This window comes from Apodemus sylvaticus, chromosome 3, assembly GCF_947179515.1.
Source record: "Apodemus sylvaticus chromosome 3, mApoSyl1.1, whole genome shotgun sequence".
Classification (NCBI taxonomy): domain Eukaryota; kingdom Metazoa; phylum Chordata; class Mammalia; order Rodentia; family Muridae; genus Apodemus; species Apodemus sylvaticus.
In genome coordinates this window covers 92,601,933-92,615,058 of record NC_067474.1, presented here as the reverse complement: position 1 = coordinate 92,615,058, position 13,126 = coordinate 92,601,933, and positions in this window count along the sequence as shown.

The following is a 13,126-nucleotide window of genomic DNA, read 5'->3' as shown; positions in this document are numbered from 1 at the left end:
AGAGTCACAGAAGATGTTGTCTATCTTATCTAGAAGTTGGTAAATATTTCACATTCCTTCCATGAACTGATTTCAGATAATCAGAACTAGATTGTTAACATTATTACAAAAACAGTCAAGACTTCTTGACACCACTTTTCTCTATTAGAAGTTGTATAATTTCTGGTAAAGATGTATGTAGAAAAACCACCAAAGGAAGCCACTATTTTGACTTTCCATAAGACATTGTACAGCATAACAGAGCATGAGATAGGAAGCAAAAGCATGAGAAAGGAAGTCACATTTCATTAACAGTCATGAGGCAGAGATAAATACTTATACTCTGCAACCCTTTTATAAATGGTTTCTGGGAACTTCCATATAAAATCATACTATATATAATCAGATTAGGACATTCAATATCAATTAAACTAACCTAGATACATTTCTTATACAAATGACTAGATATCTGCTTTCATAGCAACTGCAATTCTCAGCAAGTAGTCACTCATGATTAATCATACTTTAAACAACTATTTTTATTTGAGGATCATTGTAGTATCGTAGTCTATATGTACTTTAATGGTGATTATTTTTTTCAAGTGTTTTTTTGTTGTTGTTGTTGCTTCAGAGGAGTACTGGGATCAAGTGCTGATGCCCCCAAGACAAATTTCATAGAATAAAGTAATTTAATCACACTAAATCCACTCCTATTTGAACACTGTAAAAATGCCATTTGAAGAATGCATATTATTAAAAATAAAATAAATTCAACCAAGAAATCTTGTAAAGTCAAGAGGGAATGATGGTTTTGAATTTCAAAAGACCAAAGCTGTAAATCTAGAATACTGTACTTAGCAAAACTATCATATCAAAAGCAAAAATGTTCCTGTTTAAGACATGCAACCTCCTTTCTTGTTCATATTTCTTTTATTTCATTCTCTTGTCTTATTTTCCTGATTAAGACAAAAGAGTATAACAAGAGGAATCTAATGAGTACACATATTTGTTTCCTGCTTTATATTGAAAAATTTTGAGTTTTTACTCCATTTAGTTGGATGTTTGGCTATAAGTTTGTTATATATACCTTGTATAATGTTAGGGTATTATCCCTCCATTCCTAGTCTTTCCATGACTTTTATCCTGAAGAAAACTTGGATTTATTGCATTTCTCATAAAAATCCCAATGCAAATATTTACAAAAATAGAATACAATCCTAGAATTCATGTGACAATGAAAAAACACTAAATGATCAACATGATCACCAAATAAAGAAATTAGCATGGAACTTGCTTAAAACAGGTATGTTAATCAGCTCAGTAGAACTAAGGAAGAAGAAATGAATGTGTGTGACTATATCATGTAGAAATATATATTGAGGAAATCCACTATTTTCAGCAAATATTTGTGGAAAATCAGGATCTTTCTACATATACAAATATGAAATAAGGTCTATGTAACATCACATAAATCTCAACTTCCAAAATTAAATCAAAGACATTTTTCATAATATAGGAAACTAAAAGTATTATAGGAAAAAAATCAAAAAATACTACATGGTAGAGGGACAGAAAATAAATTACTAAATAGAATACTGTTCACTCAGGAACCAATATCAAAAATTCATGTGACATTATGTAAAATAAAAAATCTTCAATACAACAAAGGAAACTGAATTGACTGAAGATGCATATATATATATATATATATATATATGAATAAAAAGCAAAACAAATAAAAAAACAAGGATAGGATAGGGACCTATAATCCAAGTAGTTAAATAAGAAATGTAGATGGATAATAAATATCTAAATTAAAAATATTCATCATTCTTTGCCCTTATGAACAAATAAATAAAATGACTTTTAAATTTATAGACTCTTATTCTCTACATCTTTTCAATTTATGGGTCCCTGCATTAATGCTCAACAAATACAAAAGTAATCTGCTCTGCTGAGGACTGAGATGGGTATAGAAGTATTTAAGAAAGGAAGTTCAGTTGTCAGGTAAATGGACAAAGTAAAGGTTAGAGAATGTCAACCAACACTCACAGTGCATAAAAGTAATTAAGGCAATCTAATTGTCAGGTTGTATGTTACTTAAAAAACAACATATTAAATTTCATTTAAACACTTTTCTCTGTTAGATGAATCAAATTTCTGCTAAAAGTCACAGATTATTGATGATAAGTCTCATCGCCAAGAATAGGCTACCTTCTTACCTTTTATTGCTAGGAACCACTGGAGAATTTCAAATCAGTATGGCATGTACTGTAAAAGACTATACTCTACTAGATTGAAAAATGTAAAAGATATTGCTGAGTTTCTAGAAGGATATGACCTACCAAAAATAAATTAAAAGAGGTAAGAAATTTAAACAGATTCATAATAAGTAATGTGATTGAAATAGCAATAAAAGATTTCTCAAGTAAAGTTTAAACCTACATGGATTCAGTAATGAAATCTATCAGACGTTTAAAGAACTAGGAGCAATACTTCTCAAACTATTGCATGAAATAAAAATAGAAGGATCATGACCAAACTGTGTGGTGAAGGAAATGTAAGTTGAATATTAAAATTTGCTCTGGATACCAAAAGAAGTCTGCAAAACAATTTCCTTGATAAATGCATATGAAAAGGTTCAAAAGAAAATGTTCTTAAAAAGAATTGAAAAATGCACACAAACAGATGAAAGTATGATATTATACATAAAATCTATAATAAATATAGTACATAAATGAACTCAAGGACTGAAATTCATGAACATATCAAAAAATATGGAAAAAGAATTTGACAAAATTTAATATCTTTTCATGATAAACACTCCTATAAAGTTCAAAATAAATTTGATATACATCAAAAATTATTCATATATATAATAAATATTAAAACATATATTATATTTAAAATTATATATGCATACACACACACACGCACACATATATATATGTGTGTGTGTGTACACGCACACATGCACACATACACACACACACACACACACACGTATATATGATTCTAAGGACAAATCATTGGATAGTCAAACCACTGCAAATTCCTAACCAAATTCTAATGTCATTTTATAAGAATGAAGTGCTGGTATGTCTGTATCCCTTTATATTATTTTGAATTTCTTTGGTGTCTATTGTAGCATCTCCCTGTTTTTAAACCCTTTTGCTAATTTATTTTCACATTTTCTTTCTTTGGTGAGTTAGGCTAAGTGACTGTCAATCGCTTTTTATCTTAACACAGGATAAATCCTTACATTAATTAATTTTTGACATTTTACCACATTTATTAATTCCTTATTATATAGTTGTCAACTGGGTTTGGTTTTTTGTTTGTTTTCTTTTTTGTTTTCTCATGTTACAGGGTAAGATTTATTTCTTTTTCTTTATTAGATATTTGCTTTGTTTGCATCTCAAATATTAACTCCTTTCCAAGATACCCCACCAAAAATTCCCTATCCCATCCCCCTCCCCCTGCTCAGCCACTCCCAATTTCCTGACTTGCATTCCTCTATTCTGAGGAATCAAGCTTTCACAAGCCTCCCCTCTAATTGATATCTGAAATGGTCATCTTCTGCTACATATGTAGCTGGTGCCTTGGGAGCCTCCACTGCACTCTTTGGTTGGTGGTTTAGTCCTTGGGAGCTCTGGAAGGTACTGGTTGGTACATATTGTTGTTCCTCCTGTAGAGTAGCAAACCTCATCAACTCCTTGGGTCCTTTTTCTAGCTCCTCCATTGGGAACCCTATTCTCATTCTATTGGTTAGCTATGAATCATGGGAGTTTTAATCTACTATCCAATAAGGATCAAAGTATCCACACTTTGATCTTTCTTCATCTTGAGCTTTATGTGATCTATGAGTTGTATTGTGGGTATTCTGAGCTTTGGGTCTAATGTCCACTTATTAATTAGTGCATACCATGTGTGCTCTTTTGTAATGGGGTTACCTCAGATGATAGTTTCTTGCTCTATCCATTTGCCTAAGAATTTAATGAATTCATTGTTTTTAATATCTGAGTAGTACTCTATTGTATGAATGTACTATATTTTCTGTATCCATTCCTCTGTTGAGTGACATCTAGGTTATTTCCACCTTTTGGCTATGATAAATAAGTCTGCTATGAACATGGTGGAGCATGTGTTCTTTTTTACATGTTGGAGCCTCTTCTGGGTATATGGCCAAGAGTAGCATAGCTGGATCCTCAGGTAGTGCTATGTCCAGTTTTCTGAGGAATTGTCAAACTGATTTCCAGAGTGGTTTTGCCAGATCGCAATCCCACCAGCCATGGAGGAGTGTTCCTCTTTCTTCACATCCTCTCCAGCATTTGCTGCCCCCTGAGATTTTGATCTTGGCCATTGTGACTGGTGTGACTTGGAATCTCCAGATAGTTTTGATATGCATTTTCCTGATGATTAAGGATGTTGAACATTTCTTTAGGTGTTTCTCAGCCATCCGGTATTCCTCTGTTGAGAATTCTTTGTTTAGCTCTGTACCCCATTTTTAAATAGAGTTATTTGGTTCTCTGGAGTCTAACTTATTGAGTTCTTTGTAGATATTGGATATTGGTCCTCTATGGGATGTAGGATTGGTAAAGATCTTTTCCCATTCTGTTGGTTGCTATTTTGTTCTATTGACAATGTCCTTTGCCTAATAGAAGCTTTGCAATTTTATGAGGTCCCATTTGTCAATTCTTGGTCTTAGAGCATAAGCCATTAGTGTTCTATTCAGGAAAGCTTAACCCGTGCCAATGTGATCCAGATTCTTCCCCAATTTCTCTTCTATTAAAATCTGTGTATCTGGTTTTATGTGGAGGTCCTTGATCAACTTAGACTTGAGTTTTGTACAGGGAGATAAAAATGGATTAATTTGAGTCCTTCTACATGTTGACTGCCAGTTGACTCAGCACCATTTGTTGAAAATGTTTTCTTTTTCCCACTGAATATTTTCAGCTCCTTTGTCAAAGCTCAAGTGATCATAAGTGTGAGGGTCCATTTCTGGGTCTTCCATTCTATTTCATTGATCTACTTGCCTGTCCCTGTAACAATGTCATGCAGTTTTTAATCACTATTGCTCTGTAGTATAGCTTGAGGTAAGGGATGGAGATTCTGCCAGTTCTTTTATTGTTGAGAATAGTTTTGCTATCCTGTGTTTATTGTTGTTCCAGATAAATTTAGAAATTGCTCTTTATAACTCTATGCAGAATTGACTTGGACTTTTGATAGGGATTGCATTGAATCTGTAGATTACTTTAGTCAAGATGGCCATTTTTACTATATTAGCCCTGCCAATCTATGAGCGTGGGAGATCTTTCCATCTCCTGAAATCTTCTTCAATTTCTTTCTTCAGAGACTTGAAGTTCTTGTCATACAGATCTTTCATTTGCTTTGTTAGAGTCACACCAAAATATTTGATTGGGTCTTGATATTTAATGTTTTTTACCTCATTAAGTCAACTTTTTGTGCCTTTTCTGACGTTAAATGTAGGCAATCAGAGCTATAATTTACCTCATAGTGTTACTTCTAACATATCCCAGCGGTTTTGTGTTGTTTTTCATTTTCATTTGACTTCAGTAAACACTGTTCCTTCGTTTATATTTTAATTTTTCATCCTTTATTCAATAGTGATTTTTCTAACCTCCAAGTGTTTGTGATCTTACTATAGATATTATGGGTAGTTAATTATAAGTTTTATTGTGTTATCACTAGATATGATACAAAGGCTTGTTTATTTCAATCTGTATTTCTTAAAACTTGTTCTATGTACCAGAATTAAGATATATTTTAGATATGTGTCTGTACATCGCTTAGTATAAAGTATATTCTGTGCTGTTTATGTGTGATATTCTAAAGGAATCTATTCAGAATATTTAATGTATGGTAGAGTATAATTCTCATATGCTTTTACTCATTATTTGTTCAGATGATTTTCTGTTGGAAAAAGTGGAGTAAAATCTGTTGAAAAAAGTGAAATTACCTACTATAATAGTAATGTGTTGCTAGATAGCTATGTCTATAGGACACTTTTTACAAAATTAAGTGTTTCAGAATTTTTGATATACATATATATATATATATTTGTGTAATATATTTGAAAATCTTTTATTAATATGAAAAGTCCTTTATATCTTTGATAATTTTTAGTATAAAATGCATTACTTTAGATACTAGGATAATGATATCTGATTAACTTAGGGTTAATTGATTATAATATTTTTATCCAGCTCTTTACTCAGTGAAGTTTCTTCTTTTTAAAACTAGGATTGATATCTTGTTTCTTTCTTTCTGTGCTTCTTTCTCTTTCTTTTTCCTTCTTTCCTTCCTTCCTTTCTTTTTTCTTTCTTTCTGTTTTTCTTTCTTTCTGTTTTTCTTTCTTTCTGTTTTTCTGTCTGTCTTTCTTTCTTTCTTTCTTTCTTTCTTTCTTTCTTTCTTTCTTTCTTTCTCTCTCTCTCCTTTCTTTCTTTCTTTCTTTCTTTCTTTCTTTCTTTCTTTCTTTCTTTCTTTCTTTCTTTCTTTCTTTCTTTCTTTCTTTCTTTCTTTCTTTCTTTCTTTCTTTCTTTCTTTTTTTTCTTTCTTTCCTGTGATTATATTGAAGATCTTTGGCACTAACCTGTGATTGTTTTCCCTCATCCATTTTCATAATTCCAAAGCTTTTGCTGTTATTGTGTCAACATTTTCTATATGTTTCTTTCCTGGTTTTGCTTACTTCTTTTCATATTCTCTGCTTACACATTTTAGATAATGTACTTTTTAATCAAATTCTGATATTCTATCTTATATATGATTCGTTTTAATTGTAAGTTTCTGGTTGGAATATGGAGCTTTTCATTTTATTTTTGCTGGACTTCTGTGTTTCTCTCACTGTATTACATTCTATTTTCAGATTCTGAATTGTCCTAAACATCTCTATTAGCCCTATTTTTCTATATTCATGGGCATCATTCATTGGGTTGTTTCTTTGTTTCTTATTTAAAATTCTTTCTTATTTAAAATTCCTTGACTTCTCTGAGAATTCTTAAATTTATTATTTTACATTTGATATCCTAGTGTTCATCTTGAAAATTCTCATGGGTGGAAATAAAATTTTTTTCTTTTTTAGTTTTGTGACAAGGGCTGTGTGTATTTCTTTTTCTTGATTTGTTGTTATTGTTGTTTTTGTTTTTTATCTGATAAAAGAAAGTGAGTTTGGGAAGAACAGAGAAAATGTGATTGAGGTTTGGAGTAAAAGGTCGAATTTGTCTTAAGTGAAAATTTCAAGTAGACACAAGTGATTGGGTTGATATGTTAGATGTGCATTCTGGGATAAGTCTGGAGATTGAGAATAAATCTTGGGTTTGGTATTGTGCTTGGAAGTCAGTATTAGGCAGACTCATTCAGCCAGACACACTGGAAAAGGATGCTCAAATTCTAGCTGGGAACAGAGATTTGGGATAGCTTGTGAGAAGGTAGGTAAATCCTGGGTGAATAAAACTACATAATTTAAGGCTGAACTATCAGGGAAGGCCAGACTAGGAAGGGTTATTGGATGTGGGACACAGTCTAATTCTCGAACTTAGGGAAGTGTATATGAGTATAAGTATCATGTGTATTGATCCTGCTATATCGTGATGAAGGATGCAGGTGATCTGGCCATGTAGAGGGACTGGATATACATTGTGTATTTTCATAAATCTGGGTAAGCACTTCAGCATGTTTTATAATGTACCTGGCAGCATGACTCCTACATCCATTCTTAGAAGGCATGATAAATTTATCATCATAATTGGATGGATTTCTGAATATTGAACCATCCCTGCATCCCTGGGATGAAGCCTACTTGATCATGGTGAATGATTGGTTTGATGGGTTCTTGTATTAGGTTGGCAAGAATTTTAATGAGTATTTTTGCATTGATATTCACAAGGGAAATTGGTCTGAAGTTCTCTTTCTTTGTTGGATCTTAACCCTGAGATTTCACCTCACGCCAGCCAGAATGGCTAAGATTAAAAACTCAGGAGACAGTAGGTATTCCCAAGGAGAAGGAAGAAGAGGGCCCTGGTCCTGGAAAGGCTTGATGCAGCAATGTAGGGGATTACCAGGACAGAGAAGAGGGAGGGGGTTGATTGGGGAATGGGTTGGGGATGGGAAGAGGGCTTATGGGACATATGGTGAGTGGGGAACTGGGAAAGGTCAAATCATTTGGAATGTAAACATAGAATATAGAAAAAAATAAAATTCAAAAAGAAAACCTCAGTAAAATTTCTAGTAGTCCTATGATGGAGGCAAAGATGCTCTTTCTGTACTAAATGGCAAAATTTTTAATTTGGTCCATCCTGTTACTAAGAAAGCAATATAGTAGTCCTCTTTTAGTTTATTATATTTATGAATTATTTATTTCCTTTACATTTCAATCACAACTTTCCTTCCTTCAACTCTGCCCAGGCCTTCACTTCTACCTTCTCTCTCCCCAATTTTCTCCTCTTCTTCTATGCTTCAGAAAAGAAGAGTCCTCTTAGGAATATGAGAGAGCTTTGCCATATCAATTTGCAATGAGACTGGGTGAATTTTCAACTGAGGGTACACAAGGCAGCTCAGTTAGAGGAATGGGATCCAAATTTAGCCAATATAGGCAGAGATAGTCACCCATGATCTCACTATAGAAGTCCCACATGGACAAGCAACTGCACAACAGAGGGCCTAGGTCTCTTTGATTGGCAGTTCAGTTGTTATGAGCCCCTATATTATAAGGTTATTTCATCCTGTAGAGGTGTGTGTGTGTGTGTGTTGTCCTTGGTATCTCTGACTCTTTCAATTCTTCTTCTCTGTCTTCCACATGATTCCACAAGTTCTACTTAGTGCTTGGCTCTGAGTTTTTGCATCTGTTTCCATTATGTGCTAGAAGAAGTCTTTCTGATGACAGTTATGCTAGGATCCACCCTGTAAGTATAACAGAATATCATTAATAATGTCAGGAGTGGGCTCCCATTTATGGCATTGGTTTCATGCTGAGACAATCATTGGTTGGCTCTTCCTGTAAATTCTGCTCAATGGTGTTGATAGAATGTGGGAAGAACTGCAGTGGGAAAGTTAGCTTCCGGGGTGGCCCATCATCATTCTCAGCTGTGATGGATGAAAAAGCATGAGGGGCTTAGCCACAGGATTGGTTTTTGCTACTAATGTGCCTTCTCATGTTTGTTATTACTGTATTCCTCATTTATCTGGATTGGTATGGATGGGCATAAGAAGAGCCTCCTTGCCTATGGCTTGCTGTGATTACTTTCTGGGTGATAACCCCCTGTGTTGGGCATATATCCTGCAGTTCAACATGAAGATTAATGTTCTTGAGATAATGCTCTTTAGGTGAATTAATGATTTCATGAATTTCCTGACTTAATTTAAATAGTTCTAGGAAGTTAAGTTGATTTAAATATTTTTGGGGGGAAGTTACAGTGCTTGGTAGAAGTTTAAAGTGAGCATCAAGAATAGAGTATTCCCTATCCTCATTCTGGGTTCCTTGATCTTGTGAAGGAGGGGAGTTGTAACAGTTTTATGTGCACTATGTAAAGAAAAGTTAACAATAGAGTAAATAATTCAAAGTACAGAGAACAAATAATTAGCCATTTTAGCTGACCAAGACCTCAAAAACATACTTAAGATAGATGACCTGTTGCTTACATTGTTACCAGTGAAGGATAATAAAAAACTTGCTACTATAATTTGACTTGCTTAAACTTTGTTAATCTGTGACAAAAGAATTATTGCTTTGGTGTTGCAATGAACTTGTGGAGAAAACAATAGATAGCAAGTTTGTAGCTAACTATAAATTTCAAAAGAAGAATATGTAATCAATAATCCTGTTAAAATCCCCCTTTTGTGTAATGACTTTAATCTGTTCCTGAAAAATATGGTTTTGTGGTGATAGATTTTAGAGAATATGTAACATGGCTATGATTTAAATTTCACTTTATATAGAAAACTTTGTCTTAGAGGTAGAAAAGAGCTAATGGGAAAATAAAGTTACTAAAGAATGCTTGTTAGAGCTTGCTTGCTTTAGCCATTCAGTGTGTGTGTGTGTGTGTGTGTGTATGATTCTCCCTCTTTCTTTTCTATAACTGCTGGGTGCCATAAGCCAAATTTTTAATAGGGTAATTTCGTTCTCTGGAGTCTAACTTCTTCAGTTCTTTGTAAATATTGGATATTAGCTCTCTGTCAGATGTAGGATTGGTAAAGATCTTTTCTCAATCTATTGGTTGCTGTTTCGTCCTATTGATAGTGTCATTTGCCTTACAGAAGCTTAGCAATTTAGCCCAAATGCTCAGAATACCCAATATACAACTCACAGACCATATGAAGCTCAAGAAGAAGGAACAACAAATTGTGCATCATTTGATCCTTATTGGAAGTTGAGTCAAAATATCTATGGCTCACAGTCGACCAATAGAATGAGCATAGGGTCCCCAATGGAGCCTCTAGAAAAAGGACAGAAGAAACTGAAGAGGTTTGCAGGCCCTCTTAGGAGGAACAATGATATGTACAAACCAGTATCCCCAGAGCTCCCAGGGACTAAACCACCAACCAAAGAGTACACATGGAGGGACCAATGGCTCCAGCTCCATATGTAGCAGGAGATAGCCATTTGAGACATCAATGAGTGGAGAGGCTATTGGTCCTGTGGACTGATGCCCCAGAGTAGAGCAATGCCAGTCAGAAAAATGGGAAGATGGTTGATAAGCAGGGGGAGGGGAGAAGACATAGGGGGTTTTCGGAGGGGTTATGTGGAAAAGGGATATCATTTGAAATGTAAATAAAGCAATATCTATAAAATAAAAGACAGACACTCTCAGACAGACTTTCATGAGATAACTCCTGCACTTTATTCCTTGTGAATTCAAAATTTTCAAAAATATGGGGTTGGGTGGAATCTAGATGCAGATGTTTTCAATTGAGATATTAGGTAGGAATGGTTCATCTGCATGTGGGAGTATTTTAGGTGTTGCCCCTACTAATTATCACAGTTCTCTCAATGAGGTGTCCTGGTCCTTTGTTCCAGGACATGAATCTGGATGGGAGTACATTTAAATGCCTATCATTCTCAATTAGAATTGTACAGGTTCCTGAAGCTACTTGACTTTACCCAGGTTTCTGGTTTTCTGTCTGGTGGAATGGTCCACTGACCCATAGTAAAATCTATCCATGATTTTACTTCTATGAGTTTCTTCTATGCAACAGGATGATGGATCCCTGTTTTTCCATTCATTCTGTTAGGCTGTATCTTTTCTTTACGTTACTGAGTCCATTGATTTTCTGAGATATTGATTACCAATGTTTTTTTATTTCCTGTTGTTTTAATAATGGTGATGATACTCTCTCTCTCTCTCTCTCTCTCTCTCTCTCTCTCTGTGTGTGTGTGTGTGTGTGTGTGTGTGTGTGAATGTGTGCCTATTTGTGTGTGCTTCCCTTATGTTGTTTTTGTTGATACAGAATTATTTATTTTCTGTGTGTAAATAATCTCTTTGTGTTTAAGTTTTCCTTCAAATATTGTCTGTAGAGATGAGTGATGGATAGATATTATCTAAATTTGGTTTTGTCATGGAATATCTTGTTTTTTCCATCTATGATAAATGTAATTTTTGCGCGGAATAGTAGTCCAGGTTGTCACATGTTTCTTTTTTTTTCTTTTTTTCTTTTTTTTTTTTAAAGAGACTGTAAGACATCTGTCCAGGTCCTTCTAGTTTTTAGCGCTTCTGTTAAGTTAACTGTAATTTGATAGGTATGCCTTTGTATGTTACCTTGTCTTTTTCCCTTGTGGCTTTTAATATTCTTTCTTCATTCTGTAGATTGTGTTTTTTTTTTTTACTTTACCCAAATAATGTATTTATTATAATTGCACCCCTAGAACCTCTAGAACAGTGGTTTTCAATCATCTCTATGTTGTAACCCTTTAATACAGTTCTTTATGTTGTGGTGAACACCAATCATAAAATTAATTTTGTTACTACTTTATAACTGCAATTTTGCTACTGTTATTAATTGTAGTGCAAACATTTATGGAGATAGAAGTTTGCCAAGGGTTTGTGACTCACAGGTTGAGAATCACTGCCACAAATGCAGGTGGTATAAGAGATAGAAATATAGCTCCATAATATAATCATCAGCAGCCTGATCAATTCCCATAATCATATGGACCTTGAGTAAGGCAAACCAATATTTGACAAAATGAATTACACAGAGCCAGTTTGAAACAAAGGTACAGGTTTTGATTAAAGATGTTTTAATATAGGTTTAAGACTAGGATTAGAAAAAAGAGAGATGCTCAAAGAGAAAACTCAACATACCAAGTATACATATGGACTTTCCAGGGCATAATGGCCTTCAAAAAGGAAAAAAAATTGAAGTGTAGCGTGGGATGTCTATTCTTCTACATTTCATCCTTGAATGAACTATAAATACAATTTCCTTTGATGCAGAATTAACATAGTTAGAAGGTTGAGGACAGTCAGGTTTATTAGAATGCATCTTTAGTTCTGACATAGAATTCAGATTTTAAATTTATATTCTATTTATTTAAAATATTTAAAGTTAAGTATTTCTGGAACACTTACTAATCTGCAAGTTGCCAATTTTTATCAGTTTTCTTGAACTGTCTTGAACTTCTTATTGATGTATCACTCCATTCACCTAAAATGAAAGACATTTCCTACACAAACCTCATGTGTTCTCTAGCACATATATCTAAAACCTAGAGCCATGTTAGAAAATAGGTTCTCTAATAGAATAAAAATTCATTTATATGAACAGCTTGCTTCAGTTGAAATCTAACAAGAGTTCAAGATTGTGTGTTTTGATTATTATGTGGCAGGAGAATTTGCTTTTGTTTTGTTCCAGAAATCTTTGGTGTTCTGTTACCTACTTTTATGTTCATAGTCATGTTTATTTTAGGTTAAGTTTTATCTTTGATTTTGTTGAAAATATTTTCTGGGCTTTTGAGATAAGAATCTTTTCCTTCTTTTCTTATTTACTTAGGTTTGTTCTTTTCATAGCATCTGAAATTTCCCTGATTTTTTTTTGGCAGAAACTGCCATAGATTTAACATTTTATTTTATGGGTATATCAATTTTTTTCTATAATACCTTCTGTGCCAGAGATTCCTTCTACAGTATTCTGT